General features: G+C 41.3%; 1 protein-coding gene across 1 annotated transcript in view; it reads right to left on the reverse strand.

The window, feature by feature from the left end:
* The window catches only part of Taok1 (TAO kinase 1), a 73,352-nt gene extending 58,541 nt beyond the window's left edge, over positions 1–14,811 (reverse strand). Inside the window, exon 1 of the mRNA XM_051158023.1 lies at positions 14,684–14,811. The gene's annotated coding sequence lies outside the window, so the exon portion shown is untranslated. The remainder of the gene's footprint in view (positions 1–14,683) is intronic.
* Between the last annotated feature and the right edge of the window lie 441 nt (positions 14,812–15,252).

Consider the following 15,252-nt stretch of genomic DNA (forward strand, 5'->3'; position numbering starts at 1 on the left):
GAAGAGAAAAAGGGGGAGAAAGAGAAGACTAGAGGAGGGGCTCTTTCTAGAAGTATATATTACATTTGCCACCAGGGAATGGTAATAGTTTCTAAAAAGCAACAGTGGATTTTTATTACACTTTAGTTAAATGTACAACCATCAGAACTGCTCCAGACAGAATGCTAGCACTGCTGTTTACTAGCTGTATAATATTGGGCAAATCACTTAATCTCTCTATGGCTTGGTTCCTCATGTGTACAATAGATCTGTATTTAGGGTTGCCTCATAAATTACTGCTACCTGGGATTCTATTACATGGCTATAATAAAGGTGATTTTCTAGAAAAGTTATACATCTGCTGCTGGTAAAATAGAAAGATAAACTTCTAAATCATACTATCCTAGTTAATAATGGCTAAATGAATTTCAGCACATCAAGACAAAAGCCTCCAATCTTCTATTATTCAGCATTGTCTAGAAAGAAGTACTACCTTTGTTAACAATTTACTACAATATGTAAAGCATTCCTGTAAGCCAAGAACAAGAAGTAAGTTCTGGGGCTGGTGAGATGGCTCAGAGATTAAGAGCACTGACTGTTCTTCCAGAGGTCCTGAGTTCAATTCCCAGCTACCACATGGTGGCTCACAACCATCTAGAATGTGATCTGATGCCCTCTTCTGGCCTACAGGGGTACAATCAGGCAGAGCACTGTATACATAATAAATAAATCTTTAAAAAAAAAAAAAAAAAAAAGAAGTTCCATGAATAGGTATTTCATAGAAAGAATTACAAATAATCAGTCTAAACAAATATGCTAGTTGAAGCCTGGGCTTCATAATATCTCAAATATAAAAATAAATAATAGCCAGGCGTGCCAGGGCAGGTGGATCTCTGCTAGTTTGAGACGAACCTGGTCTACAGAGAGATTTCCAAGACAGCCATGGCTACTCAAGAGAACCTTGTCTCAAAAAACAAAAACTATTTTTTGTCTGGTTTTTGGGTTTTGGTTTTGTTTTGTTTGAGACAGGGTTTCTCTGAGTCGCCTTGACTGTCCTGGATTCACTTTATAGACCAGGCTGGCCTCAAATTCACAGTGATCCATCTGCCTCTGCCTCCCGAGTACTGGGATTAAAGGTGTACACCACCATATCCGGTTAAAAAAATTTTTTAACTCAGAAATTTTGTGGCTGAGGGCAAGGCTCAGAAGATAAGAGGATTTACCCTGAAAGCATGAAAAACCCAGCATCCCCAGCAATGATGTAAAAGATATGTCTGCATTGTGTTTATAACCTCAGCACTGGGAGCATCTGAAACAGGAAGATCACTGAGGCTTACTGGCTAGCAGCCTACCTAAAAAACAGTAAGTTCCAGGATTAGAGTCCTCACCTCAAAGTATAAGGCAAAGAGCCACAGAGGAAGACACCTGATAGTCCCCTCTGGCTTCCACGTTCATGTATACATGTGTGCACATTACATACACAAAGAAAACTTGGACTACCGTGGAAGAACTTTGTATTTTAAAAAAAGAGGAAGAGATTATGCAAATCTGAACACTCTGACTAATAATAGTACATGAGAAGCCAGGCAGTGGTGGCGCACGCCTTTAATCCCAGCACTGGGATGGCAGAGGAAGGTGGATCCCTGTGAGTTTGAGGCCAGCCTGGTCTACAAAGTGAGTCCAGGACAGCCAAGGCTACACAGAGAAACCCTGCCTCGGAAAAAAACAAAACAAAAAAACAAAGCAAAAAAACAAAAAACAAAAAAAAAGCAAGCAGAAAATATAAAACTGTATTATATCAATATAAATATCACTACTGTTAAAGATTTATATTAATATTAACTATCAGTACTATCAGGGTCTGGTTGTGGAGTTCAGGCTGGCCTTGAACTCTCCAAGATCCTCTTGCCTGGGCCTCTTTCCTCAGCTTCCCCCATGCTAGAATTACAGACATGTGCCACCACACCCAGCTAAAGAGAATAAAGCTTAAAAGAGAGAAGGGGGGGAGAATATGAATGAGAATAAAGCTTAAATACCCAGATCAGTCACATGGTGATAAACACAGATTTTCCTTGTATACATTAACCACCACTAGAAGAATACTTAGAAAACCAGTACTGGTGGTTTCAAGGGAGGAAAGAGGATCAAGAGATCATATCATACAAAGGAGACAACAATATTTAAATTCTCTGAATGATGACTATACTATTTGTTTTTTAAAGACCATCCCATGGCAGGCTAAGAGATGGCTGAGCAGTTAAAAGCACTTGCTGCTCCTTCAGAGAAATAAAGTTCAGTTCCCAGCAGCCACATCAAATGCCTCACAACTAACTGCCTGTAACTTACGCTCCAAGGGATAGACTTGTTCATCTGGCTTTGCCAGGCACCTACAAACACATGGTGTACACACTTATGCTAAGTCAGGTACATATAAATACAAAAAGAAATGTGTTTGTTTTTAATTTGATAATAAGCCAAGAATGGAGGTGCACAACTTTAATGCCAGGGCTCAGTCAGGCAGAACTCTGGTTTAAGAACAGCCTAGTCTACACAGTTAGTTCCAGGACAGTGAGACCTACACAGTAAGACCCTGACTCAAAAACAACAAAACCAGGCTTGTATAGGTATGGGCGAGTAACTTTAAATAAAAAAGATTATTAGGCCAATGATTGCTGGGGGAATGAAGGGATTTTTTTTTTTTTAGTCAAATTAGGTATCCTAGGCATCATTTTTATTTAAGATTAAAGTAGATACCTAAACCCTGCTCTATTACATTCTACTGAGATAGCTACAAGATTAAAGTAAATACCTAAACCCTGCTCTATTACATTCTACTTAGATAGCTACAACCTAAACTAATAAGTTTGAAAACCTCACAGAAATTTTTGTCAAAATGACAATTACCAGCAAATTAATAATGATAATAGAAGAAGAAGAAGAAGAAGCAGCAGCAGCAGCAGCAGCAGCAGCAAGGAACCGTCCTAATTAATAAGCACCAAATTACTAAACACTATAAAGACAGACTTCATCTAGAGGCTGGAGAGACAGATCAGCAGTTGAAAGTACTTCCTACTCTTCCACAGGACCTGAGTTCAGTCCCCAGCACCCAAGTGGGTGGAGTGACTCACAACCACTATTAACTCCATTTTTCAGAGGACCCAACACCTCTTCTGACCTCCCTTAACACAGGTGGTATACATTTACAAAGACTCAAACACTTGCACATAAATACAAAGAAAAAATAAATATTTTAAAAAGGTAGAGGTGGTAACTAAATTCAGTGTATAGCTTCTGATAGCAAATGGAACCCAACTTTAAAAGGGGCTGGAGAGATGGCTCAGAGGTTATGCATTGCCTGTGTTTCCAAAGGTCCTGAGTTCAATTCTCAGCAACCACATGGTGGCTCATGGCCATCTATGATGAGATCTGGTGCCCTCTTCTGGTGGGCAGGCACACATGCAGCCAGAACATTGTATACATAATAAATAATAAATAAATCTTTTTTAAAAAGAAAAAGATGTCATGGGACACAAGTAACTTCATCTACTCTGGCCATCTGAGGACTCTAGAGCCTTGTACCTCATACAAGAAGCCTTGCCTACCCCATCATCAGCCAGTCAGACTACCTGATACTTCCTGACTACACACCTAGATTTCCCAAATCTCCTGTCTCCAACCTTTGGCTGAACAGAGCTTTCTCAAACCTCATCAGAGAAGCTTCTTTTTGCACTAGATGGTGATTAATAGAGATTCACCACTGGTCAACATGCAGAGATGAAACTATGGAATACTCAATTCTAAGTGAGACATCAATATAACACTCCCTTCTCCAAAGGCTTAGGGATCACCATGGAGGCGGAGGGCAGAAAGACTTTAAGAGCCAGGTGTAACATCTGTAGTGAATCAGGACTTGCTAGACATTACAGTCCCACTGCACAAATGAATTCAGAGTAGTTGGATAATCTGCACAAGAGCCTGATACTCAAACCAGCCAACACCCCAACACAGACTTAGGAGGAGTGTGTGAATTCCAGTACCCATCTGAGGAGCTACTGGCAATTGATGGCTACTAAAAAGAGTCAGTTTTCTCCAGCAATGACAGCCCTAAGAGGCTACCCAATGCTTCAGGAAATGGTCTTTCATCCATGTATATACAGACAGAACTAAATGGATTAAGTGGACATTAAGTAACAAAGAACAAGCATGCACATGAAGCTATGAGAGAAAAGTGGGAGTCTAGGAGAAAAACTGGAGAAGAAATGGGGAAAAGATTTGATCAACACACCATATGCATGCATGATTATTAAATTTAAAATATATTTTAAGGGCTGGAGAGATGGCTCAGTGGTTGAAAACACTTAGCTGCTCATCCAGAAGACTCAGGTTCAGTTCCCGGCACTGGGAGCTCACAATGTCTGTAGATCCAGTCCCAGAGGATCTGTGAGCCTCACACAGACATGAATGCAGGCAAAACATCAAAATGCCCACTAAAGGAAAAAAAAAAAAATTGGAAAACAAAAAAGGAATAGGCTAACCATGTGTGGCAGTACACACACACACGCTTTTCTTCATGTATTATCATGGGCCAGTGAGATGGCTCAGAGAGCAAAAATGCTTGCTACACAAACCTGGGACCTCTGAAGGCAAATAAAGATGGACAAAGAGCACCAAGCCTATGCCGCTGTCTTCCGACCTTCCCATGTTCAGCATGGCACGTGCAACACCACTACCACTACCCAACCACTGCCGCTGTTAGCCCCACCACCCCCGCAGCGCCTCCCCCACTACCCAACCACTGCTGCTGTTAGCCCCCACCACCCCCACAGCGCCTCCCCCACTACCCAACCACTGCTGCTGTTAGCCCCCACCACCCCCGCAGCGCCTCCCCCACTACCCAACCACTGCTGCTGTTAGCCCCCACCACCCCCACAGCGCCTCCCCCACTACCCAACCACTGCTGCTGTTAGCCCCACCACCCCCGCAGCGCCTCCCCCACTACCCAACCACTGCTGCTGTTAGCCCCCACCACCCCCGCAGCGCCTCCCCCACTACCCAACCACTGCTGCTGTTAGCCCCCACCACCCCCGCAGCGCCTCCCCCACTACCCAACCACTGCTGCTGTTAGCCCCCACCACCCCCACAGCGCCTCCCCCACTACCCAACCACTGCTGCTGTTAGCCCCCACCACCCCCACAGCGCCTCCCCCACTACCCAACCACTGCTGCTGTTAGCCCCACCACCCCCGCAGCGCCTCCCCCACTACCCAACCACTGCTGCTGTTAGCCCCCACCACCCCCGCAGCGCCTCCCCCACTACCCAACCACTGCCGCTGTTAGCCCCCACCACCCCCGCAGCGCCTCCCCCATACTCGGAGCCTTTAGATCTGCCCTCTTTTCACAAATATCCTATTGATTTTGTTGTTCTCCAAATGAGAACTTTTTAGCCTTTCTTCTTACAGTGAACGATTTTTTTACATTCATTAGCTCTAAGAATCAAATGTTTATACTATTTTGATTATCCGACCTCCAGGGCCATTTTGGCTGGACAGCTTGGAGGATAAGGGTGCCTGCGAACAGTCTAAAGACCCGAGCTCCATCCCTGGCTACAGGACAGAGGGAACTCACACTTTGGTCAGCTGTCTTCCATGAAATGCATGCATTCACACACATACATTCAGCCTCACACACAAATAATTAATGTAATTTTAAAATAATAACTTCAATAGCCTTCAAAATGGCTCAACTGGTAAAGCTGCTGCTGTCAAGCCTAACAACCTAATTCCTATCCCCAAGAAGCACATGGTGGAGAAAGAGCAATCCCCAAAATTGAATAAACTAATAAAATTAATAAATTAACTAACAACAAAAAAATCATCAAGAATTCAGTATGCTAAGGCTCTAGAAAAGTACTACAGCATGAGGTAAATGAGTGATCCATTTATGTGATAAACTGAAAACAAGCTACTATAAATCACTTTGACTCTCCAAAGTCTCAAAAGCACTTAACTTAAAATAGTCCAGTCACTCAAACCAATCTTCAGAGTTTCCTATATAAAGTATACTGCCTACTATATTGATCCAACATCTACCTTACTGCTTAATTTTATGTATTTTGCCTGCATAAATCTGTGCCCCACACACCCATGCTGGGTGCTCACTGGGACCAGAAGAAGGCATCAAACCCCCTGATACTAGAGCTACAAACAGTTAAAAATTGTATAGGTGCTGGGAATCATACGTTTGTCCCCTGGAAGAGAAGTGCTCTTAACTGCTGAGACATCTCTCCAGTCTGTAAAATATGAAGGCAGCATGGTAGGGAAGATGTTAGGAGAAATCGCAATGTTCAAGTGAGTTTGAGAACTACCTGAGTTATATGAGACTCTCAAAATATGCTATTTTATAGCTAAGTATGTTAGAAAATATTTGTGATCCCAGCACTCTGGAGGCTAAGGCAGGAAGACTTTGATTTCAAGATAAGACAGGATTATGTAGGAGACCCTATCTCAAAATGTGTGTGTATGTGTGTGTGTTATACAAATAACTAAAAGCACATGAAAAAATGGCCACCATTATTAATCATTAAAGAAATGCAAGCAAGCCGGGCGTGGTGGCGCACGCCTTTAATCCCAGCACTCGGGAGGCAGAGGCAGGCGGATCGATGTGAGTTCGAGGCCAGCCTGGTCTACAAAGTGAGTCCAGGATGGCCAAGGCTACACAGAGAAACCCTGTCTCGAAAAACCAAAAAACAAACAAACAAAACAAAGAAATGCAAGCAAGAGCTGGGCATGGTGGAACAAATCCCAGTACTCAGGAGGCAGAAGCAGGTGGTTTGCTGTGATTTCAAGGCCAGCCTGGTCGATAAAGAGTCTAAGACAGCCAGGACTACATAGAGAGACCCTGTTTCAAATAACTAAAAAGAAAGAAAGAAAAAGGAAGGAAGGAAGGAAGGAAGAAATCCAAGCAAACCACAACAAGTACAACTTAACATTCACTAGGATGGTTTTAAAAACAATTTCTAGGGTATAAACTCAAAAGGCCTGAAAATAGGTGTACTCAAGTACATTTAACAAGCATGTACACAGCAGCATCGTTTATAATTGACAAGAGATTAAAAACAAACAGCCTTTAGTCCCAGCCCTCGGGAGGCAGAGGCAAGCGGATCACTCGGAGTTCAAGGCCAGCCTGGTCTACAAAGTAAGTCCAGGACAGCCAAGGCTACACAGAGAAACCCTGTCTCAAACAAAAAGAAAGAAAGATCCAGAATAGAAAAATTCAGGTCAAGCATGATGGTAATGTTGTAATCCCAACATTTGGGAGGAGTTTGGGGTCAGCCTAGGCTATGTATCAAGTCTAAGAACGGTGTGAACCTCATGAGGCGCAGGGGCTAGATGGGCAGTGGTGCTACCCACCTTTAGTTCCAACACTCAGGAGGCAGAGGCAGCAAGATCTCTGTGTTTGAAGTGGGCCTGGTCTACAGCCAGGACTACACAGACACTCATACACATTGAAATGAAGATAAAATTAGAGAAAAAAATGAAGACAAATTGACACGGGCTGGAGAGATGGCTGAAAGGTTAAGGGCACTGCCTGCTCTTCCAGAGGTCCTGAGTTCAATTCCCAGCAACCACATGGTGGCTCACAACCATCTATAATGTGATCTAATGCCCTTTTCTGGTGTGCAGGTGTACATGCAGGCACTGTATACATAAAAATGAACAAATCTTTAAAAAAAGACAAACTGATACAATACAATAAGAATAAAAGACCAGTGACTATCAAAGGAAGAGAACAAAGAAGATATGGAAGCACCTTTGCCTGGATGTTGAAACTGTTGTTAGAAAATACTTTGAAGGGCTGGAGAGATGGCTCAGAGGTTAAGAGCACTGGCTGCTCTTCCAGAGGTCCTGAGTTCAGTTCCCAGCAACCACATGGTATCTCAGACAGTCCATAATATGATCTAATGCTTGCTTCTGGCCTGCAGGTATACATGTGCAGGCAAAGAACTGTATATATAATAAACAAACAGATTTTTTTTTTTTTAATGCTTTGAAGAGGGACATGGTGACTCATGCCTTTAATCTCAGCACTTGAGAGACAGAAGCAGGCAGATCTCTGAGTTTGAGGCCAGCCTGGCCTACAGAACTAGTTTCCTAACAGCCAGGACAACAATCAGAATGAACTAGATGTAAATATTTACCTTGCAAACTGGGAATGTAGCTCAGCAGTAGTAAACTTTGTCTAAAATATGCAAAGCTCTGAATTCCATCCCAACACCACAATCAACCAGTCATATTTATGAGTACACACACACAAGTGAAGGCCTCAAGAATGTTAAGTATATATCTCCCCCAAACTAAACTAATGATCCTCTCCTTCCCCTCCCTCCCCTTCTCTTATCATTCTCTCTTAGACAAAGTCTCTAAGCCAGACTGACCTCAAATTCCCTATATAGGCAAGAACGACTCTGAACTTTCTGAAACCCCTGCCTCTACCTTGAGTGCTAGGATTACAGACATGTCCAGCCACACCTTATGTATTCAATGTTGGAGGTCTGTCTATGACAGTGTATGCTAGACAAGCACTCTACCAACTGAGCTATATAGCCTTAGCCCCTAAATGGTTCTTTATTTTATAAATATGTGTATATGTGTATGTGTCTTATGTTTATGTGTATGAGGAGAGGGGGCTACAGAGGCCAGAAGAGGGCATCAGATCCCCCTTGTAGTTACAGGTGCCTGTGGGCTTCCTGATGTAGGCTGAAAATCAAATTCTGGTCCCCGCAAAGACTAACACACTTTTAGCCATCAAGCCATCTCCCAAGCCCAAATAGCAAATTCTAATTAGTTTAATTTAAAATTTATTTTATAGCCGGGTATGGGGGCGTACTCCTGTAATCCCAGCACTCAGGGAGGCAGAGGCAGACACATCTCTGTGAGTTCAAGGTCAGCCTAGTGTACAAAGCAAGTCCAGGACAGCCAGGACTACAAGAGAAACCGTGTCTCGAAAAACCAAAAAATAAAAAATTAAAATTTTAATTGAAAATAAAGAAAAAAAAATGTAACTGTGAGGGGTAGATTAACTTGTAAATGTATGCATTTGACTATTATATACTATATATGTGACAACTGAAAAGGGGCACAGATAGTTACAAACTGTAACTCTGTACGCTGAGAAGGAAGAGTGATGCTCAGTGGTGAAGCACCTATCGACATGCTTGAGGGGCTGTGTTCAATCCTCAGCACGGCAAGAAAGGAGGAGATAAATCAGAGCAATACATAAAGATCAAAACTAGGAGAAAACAAACAGCTTAAGAGTTTTTATTGTATTATTTTATGTGCATGGATATTTTGCCTGCCTGTACGTCTGCACACCATATGTGTGCCTCATACCCGGTACTGGAGTTATTGTGAACAGCATATGGGTATAAGGAATTGAACTCTGGTCTTCGGTAAGAGCCATATCTCAAGGCCCAACAAAAGCCTCTGAGTAATACACAACAAGACAATACTAACCCAATATGCCAAGTACTATTCTCAGGTCTATATTATGAATCTAATCCTCTTAGACCAACATTTAAAAGTATTATCAGTTCTAATTAATACAGATGATGAAACTGAGGCCCAAAGAGATTAAATGACTTCCTCAAGTTCACATAGTATTAAGAATATCATCCATACTAGAACAAGGCTGCACACACCTTTAATCCCAGCACTTGGGAAGCAGAGACAAGCTGGTCTCTGAGCTTGAGGCCAGCCTGGTCTACAAAGTGAGTTCCAGAACAGCCAAGTCTGTTAAACAGAGAAACTTTAAAAAAGAAAGGAGAAAAAAGAAAACAAAACAAAACAAGGCTATCATCCATGGCAACAAATTTCTTTACCACGCGACAGCACATGCACATAAAAACACGTGAAGTAACAGAAAGAGAATTAAAAGTGAGTACCAACAGCTACAGGTGACATAGGAATAACTGCATCCAACACCAACACCCTTTATCCCAATCCTGTAACGTCCATGTCAGCACTCCTTCACTAAGCAGTCAACATTCTCAGCAGGCATAGCTCAGCAGGTATGCCATCTGCACCACCATCCTCAAATCTTCCATTCCTAAAATAAACTTTCACGGAAGAAAAAGCAGTATCTTAAGAATATTACAATCACTAACAATATGAAGCATACTAAGAAGAAATACCATGAGTTCATGATCTAGTGCATATAGATGAGAAAGAAAAAAATCAAACAGAATCAAAACCAATCCCAAAGTTTCTAATGCAGAAAGCTTCAGAAACGTTAGTATGTTCACGTAAATGTAAAAGCTGAAATGACTCAAGAATCACAAACCTACAGGATCACCAGGACACTTCTGGGCTGAGGTGGGATTCTCCTTTGATCTCTGCACTCAGGAGGTCAGCTGATCTCTAAGAATTTAAGGCCAACCTGCTCTACATAGTAACAAAAATCAAATCATTGGCCCAAAATAACCTTGTTATGCCAGCTTTCAACAAGCTGAGAGGCAGGATGGTAAGTTCAAATCATCCTCAGCTATAAATCAGTGCAAGGCCAGCCAAGGCTACATGAGACCCTAACTCAAAACACAAAACAAAAAAGCTATAATTAAACATAGAACAAATATTTGTCATGATTGAAATAGTTTAGCTCTTTTTTTTTTTCAAGGCATATTCAAGATTTATACCTCCTCACCTTTTATAAAATCTCTTTAAGTCACACCTCACTTAGCCAATGAATTTGGCCAGGTAGAGAAAGTTCAAGAGCCCCACCTGTAATCTTAGCATTCCGAGAGGCAGGTCTGGTCTACAAAGCAAATCCAGAGCAGCCAAGGCTACACACAGAGAAACTCCATCTCAAAAAACAAAACAGATAGATAGCCAAATAAAAAAATAAAAGATTACAAAAACATATATGGTAGAACCTCTATAACCCTGAGACACTATACAGCAAAGAATAATCAAACTCTATCACACCTCCTTCCTATTAATACCTAGCATGCTATAAAAGAAACCTTCTGGGTCCAATCCAGAGCAGCACCATAGATATATGTGTGTGTGTATAAGACACCAAAGAGTGTAAGCCATTGATGGCTCAGCAGGTAAGGGCACATTCCACCAAGCCTGACAAGGCAAGTTCAATCCCCAGAAGCCACAAGGTAGAAGGGGAGAACCAGCAACTCCCACAAATTGTCTTCTGACCCCTACATGTGCACATACATAAAAACAAAATAAATAAATTTAAAATATATAAACAAGGGCCAGGCATGGTGGCACACAGCTTTAATCCCAGCACTCAGGAGGTGGAGCTCTGTGAGTTCAAGGCTATCCTGATTACAAAGCAAGTCTAGAACAGCCAAAGCTGTTATACAGAGAAACCCTGTCTCAAAATTCAATATCAAATCAAAAGTATAGACTGCAAGCCGGCTACTCAGGACTGAAGCAAGAGAACTCAAAGTTCAAGACCAGACGAGGAAGCTAACTCAGCTCAAACTAAAGTTTTAAAAGAGGCTAGGGGAGGCTGGAGAAGTGGCTCAGCCGCTGTTGTAGAGGAAGCAAATTACATTCCCAACACCTTCACTGGAGCTTACAACTACCTCTAACACCAGTGCTTGGGGATCTGACCCTCTCTTCTAATCTCGAAGGCTCCTGGAGTACACATACGTACACTCAAATACACACACACATACACACAAAGTAAATAAATATTTTAAATTTTAAAGATTTCAATTTTCTTGTCATGAAGTCTATGTAGGCTTGGCTGGTCTGGAACTCTCTATGTAGACCATGCTGGCCTCAAGTTCAGAGAGAACTCCTACCAAATACCGGGATTAACTGAATGCACTACTATACTCCACTAAGAAATAAAACACGGCAAAGTGCTGGGATAACTGCTCAGTGATACAGTGCTTGCTACCATACCACAGATCCTAAGTTCAATTCCCATCACTGCAAAAAATAAAAACTAATAAAAAATGTTTTAATCCATAGAATGTAATTCACTAATTTTTTTCCCTCCAGTAACTCAAAAAAAGGCCTTACACTTTAAGTAGACAAACATTTTATAAATAAGCTACATTCCTAGGTCCTGTTACTCACTCTTAGATATCAGACTCCCTGTGTTCATTCATAAACACATGTATTAACCAACTAATATGTGAGTCAACAACTTGCTGCATGTTTACTATGTACCATAGGTATATCAAGTAAATAAAGATCATCCTATTTAAATCTAGCCACTTAGTAAATACTATCTTCATGGAAAAAGTTAAGACTTAAAAAGTTAAGGAAGAGCCGGACAGTGGTGGCACACGCCTTTAATCCCTGTTCTCTGGAGGCGAGGCAGGTGGATATTTGTGAGTTCGAGGCCAGCCTGGTCTACAAAGTGAGTCCAGGACAGTCAAAGATACACAGAGAAACCCTGTCTGGGGGGTGGGTGGAGTCAAGGAAGTGGGCAAGTGAAACAGCTCAGCAGGTAAAGATGCTTCTTGCTAGCCTTGATGGAGTAAGCTAATCCTCAGGACATACATGAAGGGAAGACAAAAACAAACTCTTAAGTTGTCTTTCTATGAACCCCACAAATGTGATTTTAAAAAATTACTTTAAGCTAAGGAAGTTATGGGGCTGGAGAGATGGCTCAGAGGTTAGGAGCACTGTCAGGTCTTCCAAAGGTCCCGAGTTCAATTCCCAGCAACCATATGGTGGCTCACAACCATTTATGATGAGATCTGGTGCCCCCTTCTGGCCTGCTGCCCCACGTACAGGCAGAACACTGTGTACTTAATAAATAAATCTTAAAAAAAAAAAAAAAAAAAAAAGCTAAGGAAGTTATACAACTTATAAATGCTACTGTATTGAAATACAGTAATTGGTCCAGGGAGATGGCACGGTGGGTAAAGGGCCCTTGCCAAGCTTGACTGATCTTCAGGACCCCTACGACAGGAGGAAGGAACCAACTCCTGCAAATTGTCCTCTTACCTCCGTACATATGGTGCCACACTCACCCAAATAAATACATAAATGTAGTAATTTTTTAAAGCTAAAACTTAAACATGCCAGGTTTTTTTTTTGAGGGGGAGGGTTGTTGTTTGGTTGTGGTTTTTTGTTTGTTTGTTTTTGAGACAGGATTTCTCTGTGTAGCCCTGGCTGCCTGGAACTATGTAGACCAGTCTAGTCCTGAAGTAAGAGATCCACCTGCCTCTGTGTCCACCTGCTCGGATTAAAGGCACGCACCACCACCATCCGGCAAAGTATGCCAGTTTTACAATGGTTGATTCTGTTCCCATCCCATTTCCTGACAATTATTTCTCCGAAACAACCTTGCATGTCTTTCTAAATATAATTCACCTGATTAAAAGTATTTGATCAAAATATTTAACAGGGACTAGAGATGCCTCAGCAGTCAAAAACACTACTATTCTTACAAAATAATCTTGGTTCAGTTCCCAGCACCCACATCACATGGTAGTACACAACCAATAACTCCAGATCCAGGGAATTTAATGCCCTCTTCTGGCTCCTGGGAAAGAGGTACACACCCGGTACACAGAAATACATAAGTGCCCCTGTCTTGGAAAAACAAAAAACAAAACAACAACAACAAAAGAAATACGTAAGTGCAGCTAAAGCACTCATGCATCTATCAGGGGCTAGAGATGGCTCAGCAGTTATGAACACTGACTGCTCTTCCAGAGGACCCTGGTTCAATTCCCAGCACTCACTTGGAGGCTCACAACTATCTGTAAATTCAAAATCTGACACCCGCACCCAAACATACATGCAGACAAAACACCATTGCACATTATTTATTACTTTTCAAAAGAAAAAAACTGGCCCTTCTTTGCTTAAAGGAAGTCAGGGAACTGCTAAACGCAATTATATTTAAATAATAACTTTCATAAATATGATGGTGCACACCTACAATGCCAGCATCTGGGAAGCCCAGTCTGGATGGCATAGCAAAAAGCAGTAAAAGCAGAAGAAATGTTCATGTACTTCAGTTAGTAGAATGTTTACTTATCATGCACAAAATCCTGGGTTCAATCCCCACCCAAAAAAAAAAAAAAAAGGATGTAGTGGAACACGCCTCTCACCTCCGCACTGAGAGGTGGAGCAGGAAGACCAGAAATTCAAAGTCATCCTCAGCTACACAGTTCAGTTCATGGCCAGCCTGGCTACATAAGCCCTGACTTGATAAATAAGCACCTAGCACATAGCTGATGCTTGTTTTGAAATGGAGTTTCCTTCTGTTGCCCAGACTGGCCTGGACTAGTGGACTCAACAGACCCTGCTATCTCAGGCTCTGAGTAGTAAACTGGCATTTTTAACAGATCAGTGTATCTATCTTCTAAGTGAGGTATTTAGTGATATACTCTTTCTTACTTACTTATAGGCAACGTTTACATTTTAAGAAACTCTTCCACCTTTTATGAACCACTTAATTTTGTCACTATTTAAACTGTAATACAGAACAGCAGAAATCTGTTTCCAGCACAAACGGAAGAACTCAATACAGAAACAACTGTTACCAAATGATGACAGAGACATCTCAACATTAGTGTTTCTAGTGACCAGGAAGGCTTGGCTTTTTTTAGGAGACACTATTAACAAAACTAAACATCAAATTTTATCACTAAAAATTCAATACTTTAACCTACCAATGGAATAAAATGAAACAATATAGGTTTTTATCATCTCACTTACATTTTATAACAGGAAATCTTGAATATGTTTTTTAAAACTCCAGCCATGAACAAGTTCAGAAACCTAAAAAGTAGATGAACATATGTTGGCACTCTATTGAACGGGACAGTCAATTTTATGTAGAATTTGATTATACAAACTTTAACCTTTTTTTTTTTTTAATTACAGTGATTCGTTCATTTATGAGTGTGAACTGGACAGCAGCCCTCCACCAAAAAGCTCCTAATTTCTAAAAGATTAAGTCAGAAAAAGTGAAATCTATTGCTGATAACCAAAGAGATATGAATGAGAAATAAAGTAATTTTAATACATAAAACAGCCACACATAGAAGATCATTTCTAGATGACCTGAAGAAGGAAATAATCTAAATTCTAGTTCAAATGTCAACAGCTGCCCCCCTATAACTTATGGTTTTACTAAGTATTCATATCTCCTTAAAAATTGAAATTTTGTTTAAGTCTGTAGTACTGGCTGTCGTGGAACTCACTATATTGATCATTCTGCCTTGGTTCCTGAGTGTGGGGGATTATAATTGCGTGCCCTACACATTGCTAAAACCAGCAATTTC

This window comes from Acomys russatus, chromosome 16 (genome assembly GCF_903995435.1).
Source record: "Acomys russatus chromosome 16, mAcoRus1.1, whole genome shotgun sequence".
In the NCBI taxonomy this organism is placed as follows: Eukaryota; Metazoa; Chordata; class Mammalia; order Rodentia; family Muridae; genus Acomys; species Acomys russatus.